This window comes from Oxyura jamaicensis, chromosome Z (assembly GCF_011077185.1).
Source record: "Oxyura jamaicensis isolate SHBP4307 breed ruddy duck chromosome Z, BPBGC_Ojam_1.0, whole genome shotgun sequence".
Classification (NCBI taxonomy): domain Eukaryota; kingdom Metazoa; phylum Chordata; class Aves; order Anseriformes; family Anatidae; genus Oxyura; species Oxyura jamaicensis.
The window spans coordinates 47,875,552-47,896,186 of record NC_048926.1 but is presented as its reverse complement, the minus strand read 5'-3'; positions in this window follow the sequence as shown (position 1 = coordinate 47,896,186).

Genomic DNA, 20,635 nt, shown 5'->3' with positions numbered 1-20,635 from the left:
ACTGACTCTTCAGAACACTTGACTCCAAATAGAACCAAATTTCTGCAATTCCAGTCAGGTTCTGTAAATGAGACGTATTCTGTGCCTGTATGTTTCATAACATAAAAGTCCAAAGCAGAAGGAATAATCTTCTTTAGGCAAGCAAAATACAGCTGGCAGATGAGGTGGGAGAGGTCCTGAATTATTCCAGTTCATTTTGAGGAAGGTTTCTGTGGCTACCTAAAAGAATGTGTCAACTTTTTCAGACAGAAGCAAGCAACAAAATGCCACTCCTACTAGGAATCCAGTTCTTCAACCAGCTGAAAATAAAATAGTGTCCTTCTGACACCAAACAAGAGAAAGAGACACTATTGTTTGAAATATCAAACTCTGTCACAGCAGAGTATAGAGTGAGATAATTATCGTGCAGCCCCCAAAGTTATATAAGATGTCTGGTGTCCATACAAACTTCTCAAAAATACCTAACATAATTTGCAGCAAAATTGTCCACGAAATTTTTCCTGCATTCCCGATAAAGTTCCCAAAAGTTACTTGGTGGTGATCAAAATGAAGCTCACATTTTCATTGTTAACACACTGTCTGCTGCCACCTAGAGGCCCAGCTGTATGTTTTTGTTTATCCAGCACAGCCTACAGGAGGCAAAAAGACAAAGCGGTTCTAAGGTCAGCAGGGAGGAAGGACTGTAGTATAAGGCTCCATGTACCTCCTACTGGCGTCAATCTGATAACAATATCCAGTTGTATTGGCTGCAGTGCAACAGCCCCAGTTTTTATCTTTCTGCAGAAGGCCATGAATCAGGGATGAGATGTTGCTCCATCACAGGTCAGAACAAGTACACTGCATTTGTCCCATGTGTTAATACAGCAGAAAAAGAAAAATAATAGTAATAATAATAATAATAATAATAATAATAAAAGGCTTTGCCAGTCATTCAGGTGCAACACTGCCTGCAGCTGTAGGTCCCGACCCAGTGTCTTTGCAAGCCCCACTGCCTTGCTGTTCTACCTGCTGCAGACCAGTGAGGTGCCTGGGTAAAGGGCCATGGGGTGCAGGATCCCCAGGGGGGTAGGGGTGCAGTTCCTCAGCCCAGGATGCTGGGAGGGATGTAGGGAAAGCTTAGTGAGCAGGGAATATAGGACAGAATGGGCAGGATACTATGTTCCTAGTCTGGGGAAATGGAGGCATGGATGCCTCCTCAAAAAAGTATACAGCAGCTTATAAGACCCAAGTTATTTAGCCATTCCTGAACATAACAATTTGGGCTCATTATCCCAGTCCTCTGCACAACCTCTAAATCAGGCATACACTTGTTTACCTCCACAGAAATAAGGCCTACTTATGTAATATGAGGACATTGGGATCATTTCATCAATTGTGCTTTTAAGCATACAGCATATACTCTACCCACATCCACACAGAAGGAACAGTAATGCAAGTTGCAGCCCAGACTTCCAGTTTGCACTGACTTAGATAACTCTATTTAGAAACAAACTTAGAGGATTTTAGGCAGATGTCAGGTGTGAATTGCCATTGCAGTGAAGTAGAAGCAGTTATACATCAGAAAAGCATATATCCAGGATTACACCTTTTGCAATTTGTACAGAGAATAGCAGCCTCTGTGACATGAGATGGCACACAAAAACTCCAGATACCAGCAGTTAGGTAGCAGAAATGTCCTTACAGGAAGACACTTAGAATATAATCAGGCTGACCACCCTGCAGCTGGAAGCATGCAGTAATTCCACCTGCTTGTATAAACTGCTTCTGAAGGCTGAGCAGTGCAGGGAGAGGCAGGAACACTCACTGGAGAATTAAACCCAGAGGGAAAATCCACTCCACTCTGTTGCTTGGAAATTTCACTTTTTCAAAAGATATATGGTGGTTTACTTTGAAAAATTAGTGTTTCATGAGCCAGGCTCCTGCTAGCAGAGAAAGAGGAGCCTGCTTTCTTCAAGCGCCTCCTCTCTGTGCTCCCCTGAGACGGCCTGATGTGCAAACCTCTTCGGGTATTATTGTTGTGAGTCAGTCATTCAGTGCACCAGCTGTCGCTGCACAGTAGCATTCATTCCATTGAACAATAAATTAAATCTCCCCCAAGCACTCTCCTCAGCCTGCTCTGCGGCTGGCTGTCACTGAGCACGTGTTCCTCCACACTCTGTGCCCCGCACCCAGGAGTTCAAAGCTGACAGTATAGACACATGGGTTCCTTCTTGGCATCCCTCCTGAAATGCACATTTCCCTCTTCATCCTACTTCAAACAGCAAATCTATAAAGTTTTCTAGTAAAGTGTTTGCAGGCAAGTGAACAGAGAGATGCAGAGGGAAGGTACTGTTGTTGATACTCCCTACTGGAACTGATCTGTGGTTAGTACTGACTATGCACTGTGTTTTCCCTGGCCCTGATAAGAAAGTAGACACAATATTTTGTTGGAGAAGTGATAGACATGTTTTTACTTTGTCCTTCTTTCTGCAGGATAATCTACTTTTGTGCAACAAAATCTGAGGTATTTCTCAACCCACTGCACTGAAACTCCACTGCTATGGGGATTATCAAATGTGTGAGATGAAACTAAGGTATACACCCAGAGTGGCCAAAATTCCAGTTCTAGCTTATTCTAGATGCTCACTCCTTCCTTCATGCCAGGTTGCTCCTCACCACTTCTCCTTAGTTTGTGTGAGGCACTTTTCTTAAAACTCCATTTTCTTAATCTAAAGGAAGACATCAGCTTTTCAACCCTATGCAATACTTTGGCTTTCTGAACTATGACCAGCCCATGATGAGCATCTTCATCTTCACCGTGAGCTGCATCACCATGTCTTTTACTCATATTTAGTGTGGCTTGAAGATTCCTATGATTAGAAATTTATTGTGAGACATCATCCAAAATTGGGAAAAAAGAAAAGAAAGAAAAAAAAAGAAAAAAAAAAAAGAAAAAAAAAAAAGAGTTAATGCAGAGTTAATGCTTTTATTTACTTACTTACTTTGTCTCAGAACAACAGGAATTGAAATAGCCAACGTTCCTGTGGTATAGAAGCACTGTTTCTAATCAGCTTTGCAAACCACCAACCAGCAGTAACAACAACACAGACTGTAACAGGCTGTGGAAGAACCAGACTGCATTCAGTTTCCTGCATATTGTTTTGCTGGTTTGGAGGCATTGCTCAACCTTCTGTGCCTATTAGCCTTGAAATCAGTCTCCTCAAGAGCAACAAAACTGTTCTCCTTCGTTCAGCACTTTACACTGTTTACTGGCTACTGTCCTAAACAATAACCAGAATATTGGAATAATTAAGGTCATTGCTAAGTACTTGCAAAATTACCACAGGCCACTGTGCAAGTGATCATTGGATGAAATATGAGCTTTCCATGCATGCTTGCATATCTGATTCAATACAAAACATTTTCAAGTAGGCCATGTTGAGTTTGTGAAAAACAAAATCAAAACTAAACTAAACTAATCTGCTAATGTTCATCTCTGGTTTCTTTTATCCAAAACATAATTCCTCAGTTTAAGTTTGGGGATTGGTTATTTCAATTTGTTAAAAGCATTTGGAAGACTAAGGGTGATTAAAGCTATTAGGCAGATTTGTGATCTAACTGTCTGCAGGCATTTTGCTATCTTTGCTGGTTAATAAAATATTTAACATGAAGAAATTCCTAGCAGAAGATAGAAGCATACAACGCATTAATTTGCTATTTCAAACTATTTTGAGCTATAAGAGTGGAAAAGAGAATAACTTTTCAAAGACCCCATATTTTACATTAAAATTAACTGTTACATGTAGGTCAGAAAAAAATTTATTATTAAATTATATTATATTATACATTATTTCTGTAATAGAAAGCTACCCTCTAGCACCAAAAGTAGAACTGCTTTTGGACTTTGGATTTGTAAATCTGTTAAATCTTTTCAACATAGTATCTTGTACTGTTTGATTCTTTTGAATCACCCAGCTCCGTCCACCTGCACAACGTGTTCTACTGACCATCACCAGAAGAATAAACCAGTATTTTCTGGTAAGTTCCTGCGGCACAGCTTTTAGCCACAGCCGGATGAAGATGCCTGGGCTCATCACGTAGCACGGGCCAGCAGACCAGATGGCATACATCTTTCACGTGGCAGAGGCACTGGAGCTGGGGACAAGGAGTGCTGCAGGTGGAACATCCCAAGCACTCCCAGCCTGCTGCTGCTGCACATGGAGTCCCCCTGGGGCTGCAGAAAGCTGAGCACCGTAGCAGTGATTATGCTGCACTGGACATTTCCTTTTTGTCTGGTCCCAAAGCCATAGGTAAGGCTGCACACATGGAGGTGTTCCTGATGGGCAACCTCCACTCCTTGCTCTGGGATTAGAAAATGTGTTAGAGAAGGACTTAAAAATAACCTGTGAGTGAAGTGATGAAAGCAGGATGAAAACAATAGTTTCATCTACCAGTGTAACTCTAATCAAAGTGACTTTATGTCAATGCATTAGTATGCAGTTATCCAGCTTAGGATAGTCAATTGTCCAAAAGTTCATTCTGAGAATCTCCCTTAGGAGATTCATTGAGGGGAAAATAGAAATTACAGTCTGGGTGTCAAGAAGGTATAAGGTTAGTGCTAAGAAGACTTTCATGTTAGTGGAATCTATCAACAGGATTCCATCAAAAAAAAGAAAAAAAAAAAAAAAGGGAAGTGTCAGAAGTTACCCATAATGAAATTATTTTGTTTAAACAGAAGTAAAGAAAATTGGCCAGAACTTCAGAAGTCTCCATCAAAGATAAATATACAGAAAAATGTAAGAGTAGGTGACATTTAGCATTGATAAATATGAATTAATGTGCATTGGAGGAAATGCTTTGCTAAGATTACTGAGTCCCAGGCTATTTTTAATGTCTCAGGAAAATATCTTTCCCATTTCTGTGAACAACACAACAGAGAGATTGTTAGGAGGGTCATAAAGAAAGGAGAAAAAAAAAAAAAAAAAAAAAAAGTATAAGAGAAGTAGATTATAACATCATTATATTTAATTGGTACACCAAAATTAACCTGAAGTAGAGCTTCAGTCAATCCATTGGGAGTGTAATAAGAGCAAAATTTTCAATGATACAAAAAATGGTCTAGATTCTCAGAGTGATTTATCTGTGAAAATAAAAAAATAAATGTCATATCAAGTGCATACAGTTGAGAAGTGCTTTCCAGGAGGTAGTCCACATACTTTTACTATTTCTATATTTCCAGATAGAAACAGAATTTAAGATGTTTACCTACATTGCAACTACATAAAACAGGCTAATTTGGTGTTGCTTTTTTCTAATGTTGCCATTCATCTTTGGGATCAAGTTAAAACCTTCTGGAAACAAAAGTAGCCAAATACAAAATATCCAGTCGTCTTGTGGGTAGGTACCAAGACAGAGAAGACCTATGTGCAGAGGGCAACTTTATTTAACCAAACCCACAACCTTGGTCAAGTACATCTTTCTATGAGTCTGAGAGTGCCAAGGTAAAGGAGGTTTCTCACTCTCTTTGATTTTACTGTGAGTTTCTCAGGGCACTTGAGAAACTTGTTCTATTGAAATTGCCATGTCCTTTTCCCAAAATAAGGAAAGGGTTTGGCAGTCTGATATTGCTTCTTATGATCTTTGCTTATATAGTCCTGATCAGATCTAATAGCTCCAAAAGACAAAAAAAAAAAAAAAAAATCACTGAACTACTTAGAAACTGCTTAGAAAGCAACAATCTTAAAAGAAAATACTTTGATGTCATGGTACATTATTAGTTAAGGAATTTCTGTAAACTCTTTAAAGACGAAGAGCCAAGGGGATAGATGGCATTCATTTTGACTATGGATTTAGAGGTCCCAGGATAGCATAAATTACTCTGACATATCCTCTACTCTGCCCTCATATACTTAAGAGACTCCAATCTAGAATGGCTTCATTCATAGCATTATAAGTTCATAATTTCAACATCTTTCCATTTCAAAAGTCAGATTTTATTATTCTTATTTAGAATTAGCTTCTTCCTTTGCTAAGTTTTTGTCTACTACTTCTGTGAGACAGCTTGCACTGAGTTGCAGCAGAGCACCACAGGCAAAGCTGTATAATTAATACACTAGAAAATTAATTAACCTTGTGCTCAGTGAAGAGATTTGTTCTCGGTAACATGATTCTGAATAATCACTTATCTCTTGCTTTCACTGAGTGAACAGCCTGCAAGCATCAGCAGCTATTGCAGGCAGTTACATCACTGATCTGTCATTCTTTCACTGCCATACCATATGGACTATAATAACTTAAATGGAGCCTAGCAGATGTTAAGGACGCAGTGTATGATTGGGAATGCACAGATAGACCCAGTGTGTTTGCATTAATTGAGATGTTTTATGCTATGATTATTATCTAATAATAAAAATATTTCTATATATCAACATATAAGTAGTGAAAATCTGCATCTACATTTAGTTAGAGTGAGGAAGAAAGCAGATGGCACTGCAGAGCAGTATTTTTAAGGAGTTAATTGATTTTCTGAGATTCACTGCCTTTCTAAAAAACAAGAAGATAAATTATGAAAGAACATTGTTTGATTCAGTTAGAGTACCAAAAGGTTCTGCATGGAGACACAGAAAGGGGGGAACTCTTATCTGAATTCAAAGGACATGAAAGTTACAAATTTTGTTTTCCTGATCTGCTTTGTAAAATTCATTTAGAGAGCAGAAGAGCCAGTGCTCAATAGATATTCACTTAGAAAAATAAAAATAAAAAGAACAAAAAAAGAAACAAAACAAAACAAAAGTTGCTGGGTGATTTTGTTTTGTTTGTTTTAGTACAACATGCTACAGAAGTAGTGTTGGAACATTTCCTTCAGTTACTGGCACTTTCTGCAACTGGCCTCCTCTGCCACGGTCCTGGGAGCAAGGTAAGCACTGTGAGAAAGCCTGGTCTATGGTATTTCTGCTGGTATCTCTGGTAACAGCACAAACACTCTACCTCTCTCTTTTCCCATTGCTTACTCTATGAAACTTAAAATAAATAAATAATCAAAAGTAACGGCTTTATGTTTCACAAAAGGAAGTGAAAACTTTCACAGGCTAACAGAAAACTTCAAGCTGCAATGAAGCCGGCACATTTTTGCACACATATGTGTACACACTTGCACAAACACACACACACACAGAGCTTTACAGCTCACAGACTGGCACTTGTCTAACTTGACCTTTGGGCTCACCCCACTACCTCTGTTCTAGGAACTAATGCAAATTCAAGAGCATTCTCTAAATTTCAGGAAACTCATGCAACACCTAAGTGAGAGCATCTAATGCAAACCAACAGCCTGTTTTTCTTCTATTCTACTTTTTTTTTTTTTTTTCTGTTTTTATGAAGCTCTTCTCCTGGGCTAAAGTACTCTACATATACAGTTACTTCACAGTATCAGGGTTATGAGGGTTATTCTACTTCCTCATAAAGCTAAAAGCAGTTAGGGTAATTGCTCTATTTTCCATCTGCAAGTGCATTTTTACATTAGCTTCACCTATTTTTCTTCTGATCGAAAGTAGAGAAAAAAATATATTTTCTACTAAGTTGAAATTGATCATACAACCTGAAATCACTACAATAAATCTATAACAAATAAACAAAAAAGTTACATAAATTAGTCAAAAAGGGAAAAAAAATGCCATGTTGAACCGTTGAATTTTTTGCAATAAAATAAAATAAAACTCTGAACCCTTCATTGTGCAAATCACTCATGTGGCATGTGTGAAACAACTAGGAAAAACTCAAAAAAGAAAGGCAGAGAGGAAGACAGAAATACAGAATAAAAGTTATCACACTGAAATTGTTCCAACAAACTGCAAGTAGGAGGGAAAACAAGAGCTTTCCCTGGGTACAAACAAGGGGAGAACTGCCACTCTGTTCATATGAGTGTGCTCTACAGACTTCTGAGTTGACTAAAAGGTTCACCAATGGGCTCTAAATATTTAAAATATAGAAGAGGACCATTTAAGAAAGCACTGGGTAGATGGGTTTGGTGGGTTAGCAACCACTTTGTGTATTTTAAGTGAAGGAACAACTGCAACCTCATGAATGTGTAAAATGCTGAAACTGTCAAGTCTAAAACTCTAAAACCCTCTTTTGCCTTGTGACACAGGGAAAGGTCAGTAATTTTAAAAATAATTTACTGCACTTGTGGATGGGCCTTGAAAGCATAAGCAATTGATTTCCCAGCACCAGAATTCAAACAAAATGGGACTCACTGCATCCATGTCCTTAACAGTTCCTCTGTATCCTAAGGGTTGCTCATTTCCCTCCCCTTGAGTACAGTCAAAATATCACTTCTCCCCAGGAAACCTAGCCGTCTTTGAAAAGAAACTTAATCACTCTGGAAGACTAAAGTCATGTTGTACAAATGGAGTCAGCAATATAGTAATGTGTGCTTCCCATCATAGTTTCAGCTTTGACCTAAACTGAACAAATGCACATATACCAAAATACAACTATATCATTCCATCTCCACAGAGGCCAAAATAAACAGTAGGATATATTGCTGAAACCCGCTAGCACTGTTGATACACAAATATATTACAGTCACACATGAATATACATACACAAGCAGCCAACGTATTGCCTAAACATAGCAGAAATGATGCACAGAAGCTTCCCACAATTAAGCCAACCAATATGTCTTGTAGCAAAAATTCACAAACATTTGTTGCCCCTACCCAGCCTTGTGAAAATACATGTAACAAATCACTTTGTATGATTTGCAAGTCAGGGAGAAAGAGTGATTACGTACAAAGCATTGGCCTCATATCTATGAGAGGTTGGCGCTGAACAGTTTTACCTCTGAAAATAGGCAGAGCACCCACTTCCCACGTCCCCACTCTGTAACCTAACCACTCAGGCCAAGCTTCAGCTGCGTTTTTCTCACAAAATAAATAAATAAATAAATAAAGATCTCTTAATTGTTCTGTGCTACTGTCAGCTTGCTACAGCTCTATAAGTAATTACTACACAAATGACATTTTGAGAAAAACTGCAGACATACTTCTTCCTATTTTCTGCTCCCTCTGTGGACTACATTAGGTAAATCCAGACCAAATCCAACACTTCTCATTGCGGTTTTGCTCTTTTCCATTGATTAAGAAGGTAGAGGTGTTCAGACATTCAGATAAAGTTAGTAAGAGCACAACATGGTTAATATTTTTGCCTAGGAACGACAAGAAAGTGAATAAAAGGAGAAATGCCCTCAGATGTGGTTTCTTTCTTGCTCTGCTGAAAAAAAAATAAATAAATAAATAAATAAAAAGTCAAAAGCTGTCACATCACTGCCCCAGAGCAGCATGACTAAGTCAGCTGTGGGGGAGAACAGCAAAGTGATTCTGCTGGCCTCACCCCCAGCTTATTCACATTGTCTTTTCCATCCAGTGACATGTAACCTGTAATTTTGTGAGCAATCTGGGTGTTCCCAGCTCTCCCCTCCATGTGCTTTCAGGGTAATTAGTCAGCTGTTGCAGCCTTCCCTCTTCCCAGAGGATCAGTGCTACTTAATGATCTAAGAAGGAAGCAGAATACTGCACTAATGACATTTACGGATGTTTTTAAGCAGAGAGGATTTAAAGAGGAGAATCCAAAGAAATAATACGAAAGCACTTACAGAGGCCCAACGTAAGTCATCATGACTCATCAGTACCTAGCTGAGAGAAATGGCAGTGACAAACTAAAACACAGAAAAGATAATTTTCAGGGCAGAATCTGCTTCCCACTTGCAGCAAACAGAGAAGGCGGGCTAGTTATCATTGTTTTTAATTAGTGGTTCAATCATGACCAAAACATCAGACCCATATTAAACGAAACAGAAAGACCACAACTTGCTTGAGCAGTTCTGTACTCCTCAGTGCATCAGGCACACACAGTTCAGTGCTTTCAGAGGAACTCAGCTTGTTAGCCCGTTGAGGACTTAGATTTTTAGAAGGAAAAAAAATAGCAACAACATTAAAAAAAAAAAAAAAAGAATTAAAAAAAAAAAAAAAGATGTAGCTATTGCAGTTAAAGTTTCTGCATGCTTTAGAAAATCTCTTTCAACTCATCAAATCTGTGCAAAGTTTAAAAGAGAACAAAGGAGAAGCCATCACCAATAATTATTTCAGAGAAGATTGCTACCTTTCCATACATGTGTACTGAACATGGCCACAGACCTACCCATACTGTTTCAGGAAAGCTGCCTGATATCTTTGATTCATGGCTGTGAAAAACTGAAAACTGAACTGTGACATAAACGTCTGGGACCACCCTCATGGAAAAGTATGATCCCAACACCTTCCTTTTTTTTTTCCAGCATACTTCAATGTATGAGTGTACAGATAAAAAGAGCACTGTGCAGTGACATGTAATGAACCTCCTGTATTTCCAGATGCAAGATGAAGATGCAAGATGCAAGATGAAGTTTTTTATTCATTTGGGTACTGGGAACCTCGCAGACTCAGTAGAAGAGTTCAAAACTCTCTCAGAACCACACTTCTGCATAATTGATTCAACTAGTTGGTAAAGTTGGGGGGGAAGGGGAGAGAGAAAAGAAAAAACACACAGAATGCTTACTCCACTTATGGAAATAGCTGTATTACTAGTGCCAGTTCCAGGCCCTTCAATTTTTGAGTGTGTAGTTGATGATGCATGTGGTATCTACTGTTTTTATCTCTTTTACTCTCTGCAGCCTCTGAGTCACAACTATTACTAGCTATCAATTTGTTGTTGCTGTTGTTGTTTTGTTTTTTGTGTGTGTTTTTTTTTTTTAATTGCAAATATTTTTAGAACGAGTTATGATATTGCAAATGCCCTGATAGATATCTTTAGCACAGCTCACTTTAAAAGACCCTATCTAAGTCTATGGATGCATTTGGTAAGAGTTTAAGCTAGCAATATTATCTGCCAAAGATGTGAATAGGATGAAATATTCCAAGAATCCTTGCTTAGAGCTAACAACTTCAGAGAATTCAAAAAGCTTTTGGAAATGGATTTATAAGTCAGATCTTACTGCCAAAGATGAATAGCACAGGAGAGACAAAATAAACAAAGACAAAATAAAACAAACAACAAACAAACACATCCCAGTTGGCACGCTCTTTATTAAGCCAACTTTTTTCACGTTGTTGAAGATCAATAAAAATATTAGTACATACCAATTCACAGGCCTTCTGTTTCCCTCATAAGCACAGCATTCAGAGGTTAAGCATGTGGGCTACATAATTATTTTGCAGCGATAACAGAGTAGCATAATGAAGACCTTTTGGTTCAGGGTGCCAGCATGTTAAAATTTGTGTATGCAGTTAGGGGAAAGACTCTTTCTAATATAATTTCAAAACAAGTGTTTACAGATGGATTCAAGAAAGGCAATGAGACCACAACCAGGGGAAATGAGAGTGTGTACCCAAATGATACAGAGCATGGGGAAAGGTATAGTCTATATAGCTGTACATGGACAACAGCTAAAGACACTGCTGTCATTAAGGCTTTCACAGTCCAGAAGAGAGCTCAGAAACAACCCTGAAAATTTACAGTAATTTACTGACCAGAAAGATGCCTTTCCAAAGAGTAAAAGGCATAAACAAAAGGCATAAACAAAAGAACTAAGAACTCCTCGGCCAAAACCTTGGAAAATATATGTATATATAAGTGAGCCACATTTTACAGTCACTTCCCAGAAGTGGAAATTCTGGACAGTGTTCCACAGGAAAATCACATGGTTGATTTTCCTTCTTCTTCTTCTAAGAGAATGAAAGTCTCTCTTTTACATTCAGCTCTTTCTCCACATTCTCCTTTCTTTTAACTTTCCTAGAAAGATTCAGTCAACAACACAGCAATATGGTACAGCATATCCCACTGATTTCTCATCCTGATTTTTTTTTTTTTCAAAGACTCAAGGCATTTACCTTGTGGTCTTTCTTCAGAACTAGAGGACTACGACCCTTCCTTGCCATTAACTGAGCATTTAGCAACATTGCAAGGTACAGATTTGGCTGACAGCTTAGTTTTTCTACCTTTGGAGCTCTGCAGCTTCTGCCCAATATACAGATAACTAGTGACAGGACTAGAGGGAACGGCCTCAAGTTGTGCCAGGCAGGTGGTGGGCAGGTTGCCCAGGGAAGTGGTGGAATCGCCATTCCTGGGGGTGTTTAAGGAGAGGTTGGATGTGGTCATTAGGGACATGGTTTAGTGGGTGACATGGTTAGCAGGGGGATGGTTGGATTTTATGAACTCATAGAGATTAATTTCTAACAAGAGGTACTTACTGTGGACTTACAACAAATGTCTATGCCTTCCTCCTCTTTATTTTCAAGAATGTTTTGCATGTATTTTTCTGTTTCTTTGTAGAAGTAAACAAAAAGATTTTATAACTGGTGAAGGCAATTTCATAAACTGTATGTCTTAATTGATGGAAAAGTTAAGAGCACTGGGTTAGCTCTCAAAGAGGTAGCAAAGCACAGTGCATGGCAGTTTAAAATATCTGGGGCCAAGTTCCCTTACAGCCAGAAGTGCGTCTACTACTAGGTGATGGTCATAAGGGCAATGTCATCTGGAAGGCCTATAAAACCATGCAACAGTGCAGGAAACCTCTGTCACTAACAGAACATCTTTGCTAGCTGAGGTGGGTGATGTGAAATGTGTCAGCCTCTCTGACGGGAGCTACCCTTCAGCAAGGCTCCTTCCTGGGTACCTGCTGCTATTGAACTATGCCAGAACCCAAGTTACATAGTCACCAAGTGCCTGAACTCGGACACTGGGAAAGATCATCCCCTGGTAGAGACCCTCACTTTGTGACTCTTGAGAAAGCTGCACAGAGTCATGGCCCTCCACCTCCTCTGTTTTGACAATCCAGGCATCCATGTCCATAAAAAGGCTAGCATGCTCTCCAGCTGTTGAAAATAGGTCTGTCCTTGCTGCAGTCACACCTTCGCTCTGCACAACAATGGTACTTCTTAGTATAAACATTAGACAGCTTCTTAGAACTTAACATCTTTAAAAATTCTTAGAATTTCAGAAGAACAATATACTTGTTCTTAACAGTGGTTATGGTGCTTGACTACTTGCTATAGTTTCTAAAAAAAAAAAAAAAAAAAAAAAAATATGATGCTAAATTTGTCAAATTATGTTTAATACAGTGCGTGAGGCAGAATGTTCATCCAATTTAATTTCTGTTATAAAAGTCAAAGTGGGAAAATCAAATTGCTTGTCATTTCCTTTATCCCTGAAAATATTTACTATACTTTAATAAAAGTTGTGCCCAAGAAACAGAGTGAGATTGTGAGGCTCTTATTTCAAACTCATTTTAAAGATTTTAATTCCTCATTCATGCCAAAATCTCTCTCTTTAGCAATTGTATTCATACTGATTCTGCATATACATACACAGCTAAAATATTGTGCAAACAGCGAGCTCCATCTTTTGCAGCACAGTCATGAATCTCACTGTTTGCTGGACTACAGCCTTATTCTGTAAGCCAACTACATGATTTTGGAGACCTGTTTTTGCTGAAGATTTGTCATGGGCACATCCCACATGTGTTCCCTGTGCATGCCAGATATACACCCTATTCAAAGGGCAAAATCTTACTTCTTTTTAATGTATTTTTTTCAGTCTCTCTGTGTACAACATAAATCTGACAGGCTGGATAACTTGCCAGAATATTTTTTATGATATAATTAAAGAGAAAATCAGCTAATGTTTTAAAAGTGTTTTAAAGATAATGAATAACACGGGTATACCAACTAATATTTATGTAAAAGGCAAATGAAAAGATTTGTATTCAGGTCCTTTTTTCAGGTGAACACAAGCTTTAGCTTTCTACAGTGTTCCTGTCTCATCTTTTCATTGGAAACAGGGAGCTCCAAAATCTCCCCAGAGCTGGCCTTTCAGCATCTAGCCTGAATTACACAGGAATACTTCTTCTTGGTGAGCCATAGAAGTGTCTGAGGTTCTGAGACACGCATCTGAACTTTCTGATGATTCTTTGAAATCTATCCAAACTTACTGAGATTATGAAACTAGTTGAAAATAAAATAGCTACACACTTTTTTTGGTTGATGTTTCTGTTTCTTCCTGCTTTAGGCTAGACCATAAAATGTATGAGAACAACAATTATCTCGGGCAATCCTGCCAAATCCTCTGTTTTTCCCAGGAGCCTGCTGCTTTTTGCCCTTTTATATGGGTCTAGTGGAAACCCCAGCTACATGCTGCTGCTTCTAATGACAGGGTTTACAATCGGCATGGGAGGCTTGGATGCAGTGGTGGTTCCACATGTGATCAAGATAATGGCTTCTGCACTCTGGAAAACATCAGTTCCTGACCACAGCAGCCAGAGAGTTGTTGTCAGTTTTAAATTGGTAAATTAATAACAAACAGCTCTTTTTATTTAATGGAAGTTAACCCAGTTCTGCAAATATCTATGCTTTTCTAAGCTAGTTTTCCTGTTTTAAGCTTCATTAATAACTTAAGATTTTTAACTTGTATTTATCTGTGGGAAAGATCCATACAAAAATGAGTGAAATAGATTTTTTATTGAAATGGGAAAACAGAAAAACTGACTTTCCTGCATATGATGGTAAGAAATTCCAAACCAGGGAAAACAAAGGCAGCATAGAGCATCAGGTGACAAAGTTCTACTTTTAAATAGATAATAAATAAATGACCTTTCTTTCATTCAATGCTCCTTTTGCTTACAGCTGCAGACAAGACAAAGTGAGGGGCAGATAATTGTTGTATGGCTTCACTACTTCTTTTTCTTGTTTAATGACTCTAAGATGGTCAGCTGACTAAACTGATTTTAACATTTTATCTCTGGACAGCGTTGGAAAGCCAATATCGTGAATTTTTACTTATGTCTGTTCATTTGCTTTTAACTAACACTTGACTGATTTTGAGAAGCCTGAATATATGTAAAATACAGTACTTCTTTCCATGTGTCCTAAGAGCACTGAAGTCCTTTTGAAAATCAGTGAGTTTGACCTGACTGTTGCCAAGCCTTTGCAGAAACTTCATTTTTCCCAGCCAGTCAGTTTTTTTCTGAGTGCAAGGACTGTGCTTGTGGATAGGTTTGTGTAAAGACCTGGGGTAACATTCTTGGCACTTTATCTACTTTAGGGTGAGTGTTTAAGGCTAAGCTCATTCATTTGGTCTTACACATGTAAGAATGATGAAAGATGGACTATGCTGCTGTTTTCTAGAGAGCAACAGCTAAGAATATTTTTGGTATAGATGTGTTTTGTCAAGGAGGCACTCATCAGTCGACTTTCCCAAGTAATAATTTAAAAATATATATGCTAGGTTATAGGTTTACAATGAATTGTGGCTTAGCCAACAATTTAATAATTGAGCAGGTTGTTTACAATATATTTGTAAGTAGAGGTGAAAATATTTTGATTCACAGATGATGTGTGCATGATCATGGCAACAAGCAGTAAGTAATTAATCTCCAGATACTTCTTTGAATTGATTGCCTGCATCCTACAGCTCACAGTCTGCATAGAGATGTCAGTGAGACAAGGGGGTGAATTTGAAGTACACTAGTTGTTTGCTCTGCACTGTTTCTCTGGTGCTTATTTATAGTGACTACCAGGCCTGAAATTTTCAAAGTGAAGAGATTCAAACTGAAAAGGTACTTCACACAAAGGCATATTTACAGTGCCTTAATAACATCTATGAGTGGTATCAGTAGAGAGCTGCTAGCACTTCAAAAATTCAGTCTAGTATATTTACATCAATTCCCTTAGGAAAGGTTTCACACTCTAAATTTGTGACAGCCTGTTGTTTGCAATGCAAGGTGGATACATATATGCATTTGAGCAATCTGAAAACAACAACAACGACACATAGTAATTGTATTAATCATAGTTAATATTAAGCACAACCCTTAGGCAGTGTCTCAGTGTGATGCCTATAATATAGCTGCATTAATACTGTTTCTTTTCTTGTGTTGTGAGCAAAGCATATCATTCAGATACATTGAGACCTCTCATCCATTCAAATAATTATCCTAAGGTTTTGTCTGTGGATAAGAATGATCAGACTCTTTCCACTTTAATTTGCACAATATATTCTTCTCCACTCATCCCACATCATGCATAAATTGCTGAAGTACCAAATTTTAATAATGTACGTTTATAACATCTCTTTCAGAAATCACTGAGTTTTTGTTCAATATTAGTCTGTCACTAATGCATGTAAAATTGCACCATACCATGGGCTTTATACAGGCATAGTCCCATGTGGCACAGAATGGTGCAGCTTTGAAAGGATACATAATCCCTTTCCAAGACAGATACCTGAGTGTGAAACCATACTGAAGGTTCACTCATTCTCCCTCTGTCTCTTCTGACTGCCTCCTAGTGATTTAACCTTGATCTGACTCTCCAGTCCCTGATCACAGACTTCATTTTTAACTTTTGAAAAGAAAAGGGAGTATTTCTAGTACATTCTCACTCGAACCCCCTTTTAATATTTGCATAAGATAATATCAATCTTTCTGTGAACAAATATTTAAAAATCTGCCATTATACAAGCCTACAAATTAACTTTCTATAAATGAGGACAGGTAGGTAGACAGGTAGTTAGTCACCCCTAAAGGAGTTGCTACCTCTGCATATCAACATTTTTTTCTTTCCTGGAAAGCAATTCCCACCCAATAATAACTCTAGCTCTCCTACCTTTGCACCCAAAGATCAGCACAAATCCAGATGAGTAGAAAGAGATGCATTTAAATGACACATAACCTTTAGCTATAACATAACTCTTATCAGCAACCTAAATGCAGGTTTGGGACATCCAGCTTTAGCAAGAAATTCATTCTCCTCATTTGCACATTTAGGAGGCCCACATTCAGGAGTAGGATCTGCTCTACTACTCTAAGCAGCAATATAAACTTTATGCTGGTGCTTTTACTGAAGGCCCACCTGATTTTTGTGAAATTACCAGAAGCAGTTACCATGTCCTTACAGTATCCTGAGCAGTGTGATGGGCGTAGAGACTGAATTATCCATTTACCCTCGGGGTCTTGCTGGGAGAGGCCATGGGTCAGGGGCAAGACAACATGCAACAACATGCAGTGCCATTACCTTTCATGCATCTTGCCACTTTGTTCAGTGCAGCAATTTTCAAGTACATTCAATGTGTATTCAAATAAATATGGTATCAAAAACTATATCTCAGAAATATGGCCATTAAAATTTTGTATGAAATGTCAATACAGTTTTCATTCCTAAAAAGAAATCTAAGCTTTCCATTCAACATAAAGCATTTTAACAAGGATTCAAAAGTGATGACCACAAAATACGCTGTCTCTTAACACATACCTACTGTTCCCATTTCACTTAAGTACTGAATGTTTGCTCGCATCAAATGAGTATGTTAGAATATTATTGTTCCTCAAATGTATTTTCCCTTTCTTGAGTACATCTGTATTACTGATGTTTTCTTATGTTTTGATAGTACTACCTCTGTGGTCAATGGAGGTATTTATGTACTCCCACAACATACTGAGCAGCTCCCTGATGAATCACTTTCCTGCCTTTCTTTGAAACACCAAAGGATGACTATGACAGCACCAGGAAGGTGATGAATTCACTTTGCCCTTCATGTTCAAGGCTGCGCAGTAAATTGCGGTACATTTAGTCACCATAGTGCGGAGCTGGCAAATACATGAGGTTTTTATGCAATTACTGTCTCTTTCATTGTACTTCATATCCTCTGAATGTCATTTCACTTTCTTTTCGAAAGACCCATGCTTTTTTAATTACTTCCATCACTTCCTCTTCTTTTCACCCTGACGAAAAAACTGCTCCCTTGTGTTTAACGTATGTATCTCTAAATCTGTGCAAAATAATCACTAAAGATTTTAAACTGTCTTAGCAAGGTAGGGGAACTAATAGTTTTTAATTTTCAGCAACATATTACCATTTACCCTAAATACAATGTAGTCAGGTCAGTCAGCTAAGATAAGATTTGCTAGAAACTGCTTATGCATTAGCAAGTAATTCCTACATCTCTTTTTAATGACATGCTCTTACTCTAGCCTACCCCTTCCTTTCATATTGCAACAATTCTTGACAACAGTTTGTTCAAAATGATGTACTAGGATGCAGGTTCCAACCTGCAGCTTTCAGAACAACCCAGAAATCATATTAGGTTGTCACCCTTCATGAATAAATGTGACCTAGCTGACACTGATTATTGCAGTCTAGTCCAAGCCAAGAGCAATTGCTTAAATTTATATGGAGTAAAAATATTGATGATGACAATGATGACGATGATGATGATGATGATGTATTTGCAAAATAAATTCCAAAACCATTCATGGAAACAGTCCAGTAACTGAAGTCATAGTGCAAAAAAGTGCATGTCAGCAACATGACACACCTCAGTGTAGATGAACAGGAAGAAGTGACCATTGACTTGAGGATACACTACAGGGCTTCCCAGCTGAACTTTCTGCTTTTGCACTTGTGCCTCCAGTTAAAGTTCAGCTGAGGAAAAGATACAGCACAGCAACCTTTTATAGGCGTGAAACATGTTGTGACTAGGAATCATGACAGAGGATAAGTTATCACTAATGCACCCTGCAGATTGAGAGAGATGATGTTGCATCAGAATCCAAATTTACATTATTGGAGACAGAAAAGACAAGAAAACACTAAACCAGAATACTCTGTTCTGTAGTAAAATCAACATTTAAAAGCTCTTGAAAGGAGCTGCAGAAGTCTTTCACTTGTTAGTGAAGCTTTGAGATAGACAGAGTTACAGTACTGAATGCTACTTAATAAGTGCATGTTAATAATTACCAGTATTAAATGTAGAATGAGGGAAAAAAAAAAAAAAAAAAAAAAAAAGAGCTCAGTGAACCAAAGCTAGCTGCTGAGCCAAGTTCACATAATGTCCAGATATATTTATGTCAGCACTCAGACTCATGCATATACTTACATAGTAGGAAAATCATAGAACCACAGAATGGTTTGAGTTGGAAGGGACTTTAAAATCTGTCTGATAAAACACCCCCTGCCGTGGGCAAGGACACCTTCCACTACAACAGGATGCTCAAAACCCCATCCAACCTATCCTTCAAGGCCATCACTTCCAGGGATGGGGCATCCACAACTTCTGTGGGCAACCTACTCCATTGCATCACCACCCTCAGAGTAAAGAATTTCTTCCCTATATCTGATCTAAATCTCTCCTCTTTTTAGTTTAAAACAATCACTCCTTGTTCTGTGACTACACTCCCTGACAAAGAGTCCCTCCTCAGCTTTACAGTAGGCTCCCTTTAGGAAAACTTCATTGAGTACTGAAATCTCCCTTCAAAGTTCATATTCAGTTTAATAGCTGGAATCACATAGGTTTTGTAAAGGATATGTGCATACAGTGTGATTGTCTGTGGAATATATGCATCCAAATTGCAACAGAGAAAATATGCTTTGAGGATAATTTTGTATCTAGTTCTGCTACTAACATTTAACATTTAACATACTAACATTTCAGTCTCAAATAAGTTGAAAATCTGTTCTGCAATCCAGTATGTAATACTGACATACTTTGTTTTGCTTTGGTTTTGGTGTTGTTTGTTTGTTTGTTTTTCTTTAAGACAGAAATTCATTAAGGTTTCTGAGCAATTAGGAAAAAAAATACACTTGCTGATGTTAGACTACTTCATGCTTATGAAGTAGTATTAGTTGTTAATATATCATTTTGCTAAATAAGTTGTTCAGGTAGCATTGATAGGTAAAGCAAGAACATCGCAGAACAAGCAGATGTCTACCTTGCAGTGTCTGGTAGGCTTTACAAACATGATTTTAAAGGTGGGAATAAATGGAAAGGTACGTTACAATTTCATCAGCCGCCATGGTTTCTCTTGCTTTCTCAGACAGTTTAAGAGAAAACAAGGGAAGGTGTTTGGGGGGCTACAAATACCTGCCAGGTATTTCCAACAGAGTGGTATTTCAGCCTGACCATTTAATTTCTGCAATATGCTTATTTACTCTGTTGTTGTTGTTGTTGTTCTTGTTGTGATAACTTACGCGGCCATGGCAATGACTAAACAGCTTGGCTCCCGTAATGACCAATTTCAGGCTTTTTCAGATATGAGGGTTTGTCTCACTTAGAAAATCTGTCTTATACAGTTTGTATGATAGAAAAGTCCTGCTGGAAACTCAGACTTACCCTTTATCCTTATTTTGTTAAAGAGATAAGGCAAAGTCATCACTGGGATAAAACAACACAGCAGATGTCTTCCAAATGACTCTGGGAAATATACTTTAATTCCAAAATAAAGCACTTCATTTTATTTTTAGGGTGCTTATGAAAGTAACTAAATTCCTATCTACCATGGTAAGTGATTTTCTGGGGCTTAATATATTGTCCTATCTTTTCTGGCTGCACAGATGACCTTCATACGTATAAATCAGAAGTAAAGAAACTAATCTGAAAAATGTATTTGGGAATACCTGATGTCCAAACTACTCCATATGACATACACAGTTTAAGTTTTCTAAGATTCTGACTAGTCAAATAGTAAAATCCACACAAATATTTCTGAATACTTTGTCTTACTATTTCTTTTATAATGAATATATACAGTACAGAAAAAAAAAAAAAAAAAAAAAAAAAAAAAAAAAAAAAA